This window comes from Ovis aries, chromosome 23 (genome assembly GCF_016772045.2).
Source record: "Ovis aries strain OAR_USU_Benz2616 breed Rambouillet chromosome 23, ARS-UI_Ramb_v3.0, whole genome shotgun sequence".
Taxonomy (NCBI): Eukaryota; Metazoa; Chordata; class Mammalia; order Artiodactyla; family Bovidae; genus Ovis; species Ovis aries.
Window position 1 is genome coordinate 21,859,597 of NC_056076.1, and position 12,774 is coordinate 21,872,370.

A 12,774-nucleotide genomic window follows, 5' to 3' on the forward strand; every position below is an offset into this window, starting at 1 on the left:
ACGCGCGCGCACATAGCTATGGTATTAACAAACAATGAAGACTCAGATTTATAAATATTATCTTATATTATTAAAAAGAGAAAGAGATGGGGGCACACAAGTGAACCAGGAAATGAAACTTAGGTCAGGGTAGCTAGGGGCTTAGAGCTGAAAAAGCTACATGTAGATGGACCTTCATCTTGCTTCTGGTGCTATGCTCTTACCTGAGGCCCTGGAAATTACTTGGCCTGAAACTGCTTGGAATTAACTAGTTTTGACTTCAGAAATAGGCTCCTTAATATACACAACAAGCATTTATTGAGTGCCTACTGTTTACCAGGCACTGTAAAGTTTTGGGGAATACATGGCTGCAAAAGACACAGAAACGGAAGACACCCTCTCTGCTCTCGTAAAAGCTGACTCTCTATTGCAGAAGCCAGGCATTTAACAAGTATCTGTGTAAATGATGAGTGTTTCCAAGCCTTTCAAAGCTGGTTTAAGACTCCTACCAAACAATCCATCAGGACATTTGCTAAACCCAGTTATCACTGGTGTTCTGAATAAGGCCTTCAGCGTGGAATCAGATCACTTGAGATCTGATATCTGTATCACCTGTGATCTGCTAAATCACTTTAACAGAAACTCATTCAGCTGACGTGGTTTGTGACCTGAGATTCAGCATTTCTTCCAGACTCTCAGAGGACAGAGATGCTGCTGGATCACAAACCACACGGAATTAGCAAAGCAGTGAAGGCACCAAAGAAAGCATCCCTCAAACTATCATGTAAAATGCAAGCTCCATAAAGCCAAGGACATTTTGCCTCTTATTCACCATGGTATACCCAGGACTTAAAACTGTGCCTTATACACGGATAGCACTCAATAAACATTTATTGAATAAACAAACAGATATATGGTCTTAGACAAGTTCAACAGTAGCCACTGGTCACATGTGGCTACTGAACACTTGTAACGTGGCTAGTGACTTTTCAAAACTTCAATTTTAATTAATTTAAATAGCCACATGTGGTTAGTGGCTATCATAACGGCCAATCTAGGTCTAGACACAGATGTGATGTTAAGAGCCCTGGATTAATAAGACCTAGGTGTGAATTCCAGCTCTTTGGCTTTAGCTTGTGACCTGGAAAGTTACAATTTCTCAGGGCCTCAACTTCTTCACTTGTGAAAGGAGGAAAAAAATACCCCCCACCCCCCCCCCCACCCCCAACCTCTCAGGGTTCTTGGCAAGAATTGCTACAGGTCATTGTATTAAGCATAAAGTACCATCTCTGCCCTCCAGAAACACTTCACAAAGACTACTCTGACCATTGCCCACACTTGTCAGAAAATGTCAAGTCCGCTTGGTTAGCTGAGTGGCTCTGTGAATGAGGCCAAGGTCATAAGTTCGGAGGAGGGGGTACCTTCACCTAGCAAGGGCTGACCAGGTAAGAGAGGCAATGACACTGCAAATCATCACAATTCCTGGCAAATCTTTAAATGGGCACTGTATTGATTATGGATAAGTAAATGACATTTCATTCATTCATTCTTCCAGGAAGTGCTGCCACATTAACTAAAGCCCGCTGCTTCCCATCCACAGACATTTGCTAATTGGGCCGGGTCCTCTTCGCGGGCAGAGGGCCGGGAAGCCCCCACCTCCGGCCGCCCGCGTGTCCTCCCCTCCTCCGTCGCGCCGGCCCGGCGAGGGTCAGCCTGGCACCGCGGCTCCAAGTACCACACCGCCGGACCGAACCAGGAGCCATATTTAGCTGTATTTTTTGGTCAATAAAACAAACTTCCGTCTTCTAAAGAAAAACGGTCCCAACTCAATGTCAAACTAGGACGGAAACTCGCTGCTCGCCGCAGCTGCCAACCAGAGACGCCGCGTGTCCAGCAGCCCCCGAGTCCCCGACCCGGACCCCGCGCCTCGCGCGCCCGCGCCCCGGCCACGGCCGCGCCGGCCACAAAGGGACGGGAGACGCGGACGCGGCCGGGCCTCTCCGCCTCCGCCGCCGCCCGCCCCGCGCCAGCGGCCGCGGCTCCGGGACGGCCCGGGAGCGGGAGGACACTCACCTCGCTCCGCGCGCGGCGGCGGCGGCGGCAGCGGGCGCTCCTCGGGGCCGGCCCCGGCGGTCGCGGCGCGGTCCCGCGGGCCGCAGCGCGGGCGCTACTCTCGGGCCGCCGTCCGCCGCGCCGCCTTCTCGGCCACTGCCGGCGGCTCCCCCGGCGGGCGGGCGGGCCCGGCGCGGGCCCCGCCTCCGCCGCGCCTGCCCCCGCCTCCGCGCCGGGCCTCGCGGGCTCGGCGCGCTACTCCGGGCGGCCCCGCATGCCGCCGCCGCTGCCGCTCGCTCGGGGCCGCCTCAGCGCGGCGGGCCGGGGCCGCAGGGCCACCCGCGCAGGCCGCTTGGGCGCGGTCCTCCCCGCGCGCGCGGCGTGCTCGCGGCGGCGGCGGCGGCCCGTGCGGCTGCGCGGGGGAGGCGGGGGCGCCGCGCGCTCACCCGGATGCGCCGCCCCCGTCCCTGCGGCGAGCCCACCTCGGGGCCGCGGCGCTTCCCTCGGGGCCCCGGAGGTTCCGGCTCCTCCGCGCCTCTGCCCCCTGCTGGCCCGACCCGCGGGGAGGCGCGGAACCCGAGCCCCGGAGCGAGGGGTCCCCGGGCGAGAGGCTGGGGCTGAGACGGGCTCGGCCGTGCCGTCCGGGCTGGTGGTCTCCACCTGAACCTGGGCACGGACAAAGGGGCGGCTGCCGCCTCCCCAAGTGAAGCACAACTCGGGCCGTTTCACGTCGAGCAGATCGCGGGGTGGGAGGAAAGGACGGTGCCCTCACCGCGCCGACGAGATCCTCTTACCGAGCCCCTGGTTGCTCCTCACCCGCGAGCTGCGGCGCAGGACTCGGAGCTGGAGGACGGTCAGTGGCCCCTCGGCCCGGTCGTGCTGAGCTCTGAGGCCGGCGCCGGGGATGCAGGAGGTTCTGGACCCAGGGTGGGCGGCGAGAGGAGAGGCCCGCGACCGGCACAGCCGGAAGAGGCAGCCAAGCCTTGGGGATACTGAACAGCCGCGGCCCCCCGCAACGCGGGTAACTGGGGCAGTGTCTCCCGCGTGGTGCTGAGAGGGGCCCTTCCACTTGTGCCCTCCTGGAACCACTCTTCCTTGGCACTAATTCCAGTACCTAGCTGTCCGTTAATCTAAGAAAAGACGCAGCCTGGTCTTCTGCCACTCATAGACATAATAAATTTTCTACTTGAATCATTCAGAGGTTTTTGTAAAGTCTTGCTTGCCAGCCAAGAGTTGGAATGATGAAGCTCATGTTTATACTTTTTATTTTTTAAATAAAGGTGTGTTGACAGAAAGAACCAAAAGGCTGGAAGCGAATAATGTTACCGAAGATTGTCTCTGGAATTTTACTATCCTATTTTGTGCTTATCTACATTTTCCAAGTAGTCTAAAATAAAAGTTTAAAGTTGCTTTTTAAAAGTACTTACATAATATTTTGAAACAAAGTGAATCATGATTGGCCTGTTAATGTACCACAAGGAAACTTCACTTTGAAGTTTGCATCTTTTTAAAAAAATAACCATATTAAGAAAAAAAAAAACAAACCATCTCGGGCAAAAGAGAGTTGCAAGTTGTATATCTGCTAAATAAAAACTTGTATTCAGAATATATAAACAACTCATAACTTAATAAGACTAATAATCAAATTTTAAATGGACAAAAAAATGGAATAGGCATTTTACCAAAGAAAATATTTAAATGGTCAACTATAGCATGGAAAGATATTCAACATCATTAGTCACTAGGGAAATGCAAATCAGAACCACAATGAGAAAGCTCCTCACACCCACTATAATGACTGTAATAAGACTGAAAATAGCAAGTGTTGGTGAGATGAGAAATTAGAACCCTGATCTACATTTCTGATGGGTATGTGAAATGGTGCAGCCACTTTGGAAGTTGATTTAAAAGATGCTTTAAAAATTATACATAAGAGTACCACATGCCCCCAGTAATTCCACTCCTAGGTGGAAAAAAAACCTGAGAATATGTTCAGATAGCAAGTTGTATATAAACTTTCATAGGGGCATTGTTGACAATACTCGAAAGGTAGAAACAGTCCAGATGTCCAGCAACTGGTGAATATACTAAGTGTGGTATATGTATACAGTGATTGCTATTCAGCAATAAAACAAAATGAAAAATACATAGAAGATACATGGAAGGTACATACATCACAGAGGAACCTCAAAAACATTAAACTAAGTGGAAGCAGCCAGATGGGTAGCCATCATGGGTAAGGTTAGGCAGTAAGCATATGTCAGCATGGTGAAGGCAGTCTTGGGAGTGGTTAATGGGGATCATAAGCAGTGGGGAAGTTGCCTTGCTTTGGATCTGGTGATAAGAGCAGTACATCTGAAGCATTTGTAAGGGACATGGGCAAGTAATGGTGACTAATTATTGTATTAGTTTACTGATGTCTCTATCCAAAAGCCCCAAATGCTGGGAGCTTACACAGTTCCTTTCTGGCCTGCACTCCAAGTCCTTTGGGGGGTGGCAGTGGGGGTGGGGGACTTCAGCCCAGGCTGAAGAAGAGTCCAGAACAGCGCATGGTTCCTCTTTGGTAGAGACAGTAGAAGGGCACATGGCAAGTTGCACAAGGTCTTCTAACACTTCTCCCCACGTGTCGTTTTTATATATGTGTTTCAATGGCCAAATCAAATGACCTGCCATATGTAACTTTCAAAGAAGCAGGAAAATGCAATAAATCCCAACATTGTTCCCAGAAAGCAGAGAGCTGCAAAAATCTGGATTATAATGTTAATGACTATTGTAAGTACCAAAATTGGAGGATAACTTTTTTTAACCTTTTATTTTGAAATAATTATGAATGCATACGAAGTTGTAAAAACTGTACAGAGACGTACGTCATACCTTCACCCATTCCCCCCAGTGGTTACTTCTTATAATGCTAACCTATAAAAAAGCTATAAACTTGTTAACTATACTTAAGTATCAAAATATCAAAACCTGGAAATTGGCATTGGTACAATGTGTGTGTATGGTTCAGCACCATTTTATCACATGTGCAGATTCTCTAACAATCAAAGTACAGAACTATTCCATCACCACAAAGATCTTCATGCTCTTCCTTCCTAGTCACCCCCATCTCTCCTCCACCCACACCCTCTAACCCCTGGCAACCACAATCTGTTTTATATTTATAATTTTTTTTAATTCAAGGATGTTATGTAATAGAATTATACAGTATGTGACCGCTTGAGACTGGCTTTTTCTTTTTTGTCTCTGCCAGTTAAGCATGGACTGTGGGCCTTCCATGTTGCCCACAGCTTTCTATTTAAAAAAAAAAAAATTCTTATAATTTATTTATTTGGCTGCTTCTGGTCTTAGTCATGTCATGTGGAATCTTATGTGTGGGCTCAGTAGTTGTGGTACTCAGACTTAGTTGCCCTGGGACACATGGGATCTTATTTCCCTGACCAGGGATCAAACCCATGTCTCCTGCATTGGAAGACCGGTTCTTAACCACTGGACCACTAGGAAAGTCCTTATTATTATTATTATTATTTTAGACAGCATAATACACTTTCATAAGGTTTGGTCATTTTGTTTGTTTTTGCTCGTCACTTGTCAGTTGGTCTGGGGTGAAGATGCTGGCTCCCCATGTGGTCTTCTCTAGCACCACCCCAGCAGTGGGTAGAGGGGTCATGAGTGGTGCCTTCTAATGTTAGAGTGAAGGTAGGACTCCCTCTGTTCAGCCTTTAGTTACCTGGGACAGGGATGAGGTCACTTTCTTTTTTTTGCTACAGGCTTTGGCTAGAATAAAGTGAAGTGAAAGTTGCTCAGTCGTGTCCAACTCTCTGTGACCCCATGGACTGTAGCCTGTTAGGCTCCTCTGTCCGTGGGGATTCTCCAAGCCAGAATGCTAGAGTGGATAGCCATTCCCTTTTCCAGGAGATCTTCCCAACCCAGGGATCTAACCCAGCTTTCCCGCATTGCAGGCGGATTCTTTCCCATCTGAGCCAGCAGGGGAGTCAGAATAGGGTAGTTCCTGGTGTAAACGTTTTATACATTGCCGTTTTCCTGGTCCTTTGGCTAGCGAGAGCAGGCGTTGCTTAGGGTTTTTTAAAAAATAGTTCTGTCGTGCTCCTGGGTTGCCAGCTTCACCAGTCCAAGACGTACAGGGCCAAACAAATCAACAGAAAACAACTCAGAGAACCCATCGTCCTGTCATTCCTTGGATCCCAAAGTCCTTAGTCAACTGCTTTCTCTCTGCCTTTCAGAGTTTTCTCGTTTGTTTCGTATACAATGTCCAGGGCTTTTACCTGTTCTTAGTGGGAAATGCACTCCAACCAAACTATTAGACAGGAACCAGAAGTCATAATAAAGGTTTAAAACCTAAATTAGAGCAGATTGCAGATTATTCCTATTTAAAAAAAAATCACTCCCAGTGTCTTGCATTTCAGTAGGCAAGAGAGAGTCAGAGAGAAAAGGCAAGATTTATTGCTGGTTTATTAGGAATTCTACAGATATACTCTGGACGTTTACATGGGCTATAATCTCATATGAGAAATAATAGAGGAAATCTTGAGAACTGCCAGATCATAGACTCAGTGGAGTCTGAGGTCAGCAAGCGTGAAGGAGTGGAAAAGCTGAGACATCCAGTTAGAAGAAGCTGGAGGTTCTGCAAGTGAAATAGGCCTTGCACTGAGAAGCCTCGGAATATGCCATTTGGGCACATGGTCAGTGACGGTGAAGAAAGCAGTGGCAGAAAGGAACCTAAGACACTGAAAATAACAGAGTCAGACAAGTCATCAGTATGATTTTTTTTTTTTTTTTTAAGGTTAAGGAAAGCAGGAGACAGGTTAGAAGCTAAAACCTAAGTCAGGAAAAAAAATCATTAAGGGCAATGGGAGCAAGTCAGTTGACAGTAGATTTGGGTGGGCAGTCATCGCTTGAAAGGAAATCGAATGGAATGAATCTGAAAGGAAGACAAATGGGAGAGACGACGGATTCACCATTCAAAAGGGCTAGGTGGATTAAAACAATCTGAGTTTTAGCACATGTGAATTCATGGTATTGCTAGATGACATTCAGGAAGACGCAGTGAAAGAAAAACGGTAACTAGCACATGGTGGAAGAGGAGACTGCAGGTCTTTTCCAGCTAAGAATGGCTTTGAGAAATTTATAAAATGCATTTTCTTGGCCCCTTCTTTCCCCCAGTCATAGCTTGTCAGGCTTGCAGGGCATCAGTCAACCTGGAGAATTATTTACACATTTTTAGCAAAAGGCTGAGGCACTGCTTTTATAGATTTAGATCCAAAAGATGTGGTAACAGAAGCTTAGTGACTAATAGCAAAACCCTTACAATATGCCACACCACCTGGCTAAGTGACCCTTGAGATAGTTTCTACTAGCTCTGAGGATTCTGAATACAATCTGTCTTATACTGCCCTGCCGTGTTGGTCTTCCTGAAACACCAAGTTCATAAAACCGTTCTGTCCACACACATATTACTCAAGCCATCCAAGCCCTTCACAACCTGGTTGATTTCCACCCATCCCAGGCCTCTTGCCCATAGCTCACTCACTCATAAGTATTCTCTGCTGCAGTCACCCCAGCCAGCTCACTGCCCCCTCTCTCCAGATTTATTATGCTCTTTATTTTTTCCTTGCCTTCTCTCCTCCACCTATCTTAATCCCTAAGGATTCTTTTCCAGTGCAATCTTCTTTACCTTCTACAACCTCTTCAGTAGAGTCTCTCTCTTTCTCTCTTTTTTTGAATTCCTATCATCTGGGGCATTTTTTCCCCCACACAAATTAGCTGGCTCATGATATGTTATCTACAATGTTTTATGTGTTTATGGTTTATATCACCTCCTAGACAGTATGTGCTATACTTTGTACATTTTACATATGAAAGTAATGTATATATAATATATAATATATATATATGATACCTACATATGATAAAAAAAATTCAAATAGGATGGAAAGATATGAAACAAAGGCTCAAATTCTTTCAACCCAACAGCATCCCCAAAGATAACTGCCCTTAACTGACTCTTCCTGGTTGTTGCCACCCCACCTCTTCTGATGGAAATCTCCCCTACTTCTGAATAATATAGTTTAAATTCTTGATATGTCAACTTTAAACAATTGTGTTTATCAATCCTTGTGGTTGTACAAATAATCCCCAAATAGTGGTTTACAACAAACACTTACTGCAATCTCCCAAGTCATTGGTTACCACCATGCTGGACTTGGTTTGGCTTGGGTTAGTCACAGGCCTTAGGCTAATGGAGTGTCCGTTATTATTGGTGATATGCTTTTCCCATGGCAGAGGGCCAGAGCTGAAGAGAAGCAATTGAAACACGTGTTACTTCTGAAAGCCTCTGTTCAGAGCTAACCACTATCATTTCCACCCACATTCCATTGTTCAAACTAATTCACATGGCCAAACCCAGAGCTCATGGGGACAAAGGAGAAACTATGTATGCCCCTAAATCTTTCCCAGCATCAGGGTCTTTTCCAATGAATCAGTTCTTCGCATCAGGTGGCCGAAGTTTTGGAGATTCAGCTGCAGCATCAGCCCTTCCAATGAATACTCAGGGTTGATTTCCTTTAGGATTGACTGGTTTGATCTCCCTGTAGTCCAAGAGACTCTCAAGATTCTTCTCCAGCACCAAAACTCAAAGGCAAAAGGAGAAGAGGGTGACAAAGGATGAGATGGTGAGCTAGCATCGCTGACTCAGTGGACATGAATCTGAGTGAACTCTGGGAGATAGTGAAGGGCAGGGAAGCCTGCTGTGCTGGTGTCCATGGGGTCTGAAAGACTCAGACGTGACTTAGCAACGGAACAACATCCGTGCCCTGTGAAGTAGCATGACAGAGAGAGTGGATGCATTATCCACTACATAAAAGAAGCAAAAATTTGGAAACAACATCTAACACATGGAAGTTTTTACTGATTTCCACTTATCAAAGATTAGGAATTGGGCCTATTAACCCCACCTCTGTCCCCCTCCTCTTTTTAATACTTTGTTAGTTGTAAGTACTTCTTCTATTAGCTTACTTTATAACCTTAAATTACAAAGAGAAAGTGCTTTTCTGGATCACTCAAATTTAGGTAGTGTCCCACAAGAGTCTTCATTATAAAAAAATGAGGCTATGTACACCCTTATACTCTTGTATCCTCTCTTCCCTTTACATCTCCTAATTTATACATTGTAGAGTTTTATAACATTTTCTTTCTGTTCTGGAACTTTAAGTAAATCTTCCATGCTTTGTGTATAAATTGATTTAAAAAACTAAAATCCAATAAAAGGTGCTTGAAATATAAAATTGTGTGCATATTACTTTCTGTAGAATCAAGAAATCTAGGTAGACCTGTGGAAAAGGAAATGTACTTATACTTTTCCTAAACATGTGTAGACTCAAAAATAATATTTCAAAAACCAAGATTAAATATTTTATTTTCATTACACTCCATATGCTAGTGAGAATCATGTTACATTTGTTTTACATAGGCTATGATTTTGCTATAGAGATGTTTTTTAGAAAACTTCCGTTTGCCTTACTTTTCTCTTGTTAACAGAAGAAATAATCACCTTCACTCTCTCACTAAGTTTATATAACTTTTAAAATAATACTTGTTTCTTAAAGTGAATTCACTTTCTTATCAAATGCATTTGTTTGAAAGTCATACATCTAGTTAAATGGTTAAAAGTTTTCTATTTTATTTTGAAACAATCATCTTTGTACCTGCTGCCCAACAAACAGTCTAGGGATTCTTTTTATTGCTGTTCTAAGTTGTGGCCATTATTTTTTGGATTTCATATCTTCATCTTCTTTTATTTTGATTTTCTTTTTTGCTAATTGAAATGTAATTGCTTTACAATGTTGTGTTAGCTTCTGGTATACGACAAAGTGAGTCAGCTGTATGTATACATATACCCCTTCCCTCTTGAACCTCCCTCCCACCCCTCTGGGTCATCACAGCACTGAGCTGAGCTCCCCGTGCTATACAGCAGCTTCCCACTAGCTGTCTGTTTCACACAGGGCCGTATATATATATGTCAATCCTACTCTCCCAGTTCGTCTCACTCTCCTTTTCCCTCCCCGTGGCCACATCTGTTCTCTATGTTTACATCTCTATTCTTGCCCTGAAAACAGGTTCATCTGTACTGTCTTTCTAGATTCCATACATATGCATTAATATATGATTTTTTTTCTCATTCTGACTTACTTCAATCTGTATGACAGACTCTAGGTCCAACCACATCATTACAAAAGACCCAATTTCTTTCTTTTTTATGTCTGAGTAATATTCCATCGAATACACACACCACATCTTCCTTATCCATTCGTTGGTCAATGGACATTTACGTTGCTTCCATGTCCTGACTATTGTAAATAGTGCTGCAATGAACACTGGGGTACATGTATCATTGAATTATGGCTTTCTTGGGGTATATGCCCACTAGTAAGATTGCTAGGTTTTTTTATTTTCTTAAAGTATATACTCAAGTGATTTTTTTTTCCATAAAGGGAGGCAAATGTTTAATTCTTACAGTTTTATTAATGCTTAATGTTTAATTAATGTTTAATTCTTGCAGACTGGTAAATTGGCTAGATATAGAATTCTACATTCCAAATGACTTTCTGTTAGCATTTTGAAGGCATTGTTCTACTGTATTCCAGCCTAAAGCTGAAAAAACTGAAAGCCATATGTGAAAGTAAAGTGAAAGTTGCTCAGTCATGTCCAACTCTTTGCGACTGCCATGGACTATACAGTCCATGGAATTCTCCAGACCAGAATACTGGAGTGGTAGCCGTTCCCTTCTCCAGGGGTTCTTCCCAACCCAGGTATTGAACCAGGTCTCCTGCATTGCAGGTGGATTCTCTACCAGCTGAGCCACAAGGGAAGCCCAAGGATACTGGAGTGGGTAGCCTATCCCTTTTCCAGGGAATATTCCCAACCTAGGAATCAAACCCAGGTCTCCTGCATTGCAGGTGGATTCTTTACCAGCTGAGCCACCAGGGAATCCTTCAGCAAATGAGTTGTTTTTGCTCTCAAGAAACTTCCAGAGTTTCCTCTTTAACTTAGTATAGTCAAATTTCATAAGAATATGTGAGTTCACAGTAAGCGCTGTTCAAAAAGCAGTCAACTATTTAACCAACAAACATTTTTGATATCCTATTACATGATCAATAGTATTGAAGATATGTGTGGCACATACAAGAGGAACACAGTTATTTCCCAGAGAGCTTCAATGTACAGGAGCACATTTGTGGTTGGGAATAAATCTTAAACGACTCTTACATAATGGATTCTTAAATAAGCCAAGTTGCAGTCAGTCATTTATTTTGTCTTTGATGAGGCTGTGTACAATAAAAGCTATTTATTTTTCCACCTTCTGGTAAAAATATTAAATTCTGTGACTTTGTGAGGAGGAAATAAAGCTAGCCATTCCTCTGTTCTATTGCCCCCTTTTGCTGAAAGCTACCTTTTGTTTTCCTGTCTAAAGTTTCCTTTTCTTCCAATCTTCTTTCATTACTGTCATTTAAAATAATTATTAAATATTTTAAATATTTAATAGGTGACTATACAGTTGAAATTCATTATTTTTATTCCCTCTTTTTGGTTTCTCCTGCAATTTGATCACATTTACAATGAGCTTCTCACTGGCTTGGTTTGTCTATTGCTGTACTTTCTCACAGGATCATAGCACTCACATCCCCTAACCTAGGTATCTATACCAACAAAGAAAACAAAACCAAGACCACTTCTTTCCTTTTCTTGTGGGTATACTCCTAGATCACTTAGACCAGCGGCCCCCAACTTGTTGGCACCAGGAACTGGTTTTGTGGAAGACAGTGTTTCCACAGATGGGGAGCAGGGTGGCAAGGAAAGCTTCAGATGATTCAAGTGCATTACACTTATTGTGCATTTTATTTCTATTATTATTACACCAGCTCCACATCAGATCATTGGGTATTTGATCCTGGAAGTTGGGGACCCCTGACTTACACCATGAAGGCCAGATTCCTGCCATTACAGTGAGTAATGACATGATCTCCTTTTAAAGTTGATGAGAATAAATGAAACATGATTGGGAAAAAGGACCCAAGACGGCTTCTCCTCAAAATAAGGTGAGAACACTACCTCCAAATCTTTTTATAATCTGTGTCACCAGTTTCAAAAAAAAAAAAGGCAATCAAGGAATAAAGAAATAGATACTTAAAAGCATGGAGAAAGAACTCACTTCTTTTATACCAAAGGCTTGAGATACCTTAAATTCATGTTTCTCAACCGTTACTATGATTCAGACTCCTCTGGAGATGCTTGTTAAAAATGGGATTCTCTGGGTCCCACTGCTGGATATTGCGGAGCAGGCAGAGCAGGTTCTATCCACTCCCAGATCCGGACACCTTCCAGGAAACTTTTTGAGATTTTTAGGATAGATCTTGATCTAGCAGTTTAAAACCTGCAAATCTGTATTGCAAAAGAACAGCTGAATGCTATTGCCAAACAGTTGCCACCCACCCCACCCTCAAAATGTGTCGCGTATTCTGAAGACTTTGCCATGTTTATCTTTCTTTGCATATCTGTTAGTGACTCAGACAACTAACTGTTGTTGACTAAATGAGACAAGGTAGGACACTAATATTTTCCTTTGAGTTTTCTCAACATCCCTTTCAGACAAATGATTGGAAGACAAATCTTGAAGCAGAGGAGGTTGAAGCCTGAACAATGTACACGTGTGTCTTGTTTGGTCGC

General features: G+C 44.0%; 1 protein-coding gene across 7 annotated transcripts in view; it reads right to left on the reverse strand.

Annotated features, from left to right (window-relative positions):
• The window catches only part of GALNT1 (polypeptide N-acetylgalactosaminyltransferase 1), a 124,223-nt gene extending 121,304 nt beyond the window's left edge, over positions 1-2,919 (reverse strand). For 4 of the 7 annotated variants that reach the window (XM_060405205.1, XM_060405206.1, XM_042239384.1 and 1 more), the window contains exon 1: positions 2,053-2,189. The gene's annotated coding sequence lies outside the window, so the exon portion shown is untranslated. Of the gene's footprint in view, positions 1-2,052; positions 2,190-2,825 lie in introns of those variants that run through there. The other 3 variants (XM_042239388.1, XM_042239386.1, XM_042239383.1) reach the window with 1 other exon arrangement.
• Positions 2,920-12,774: the final 9,855 nt, after the last annotated feature.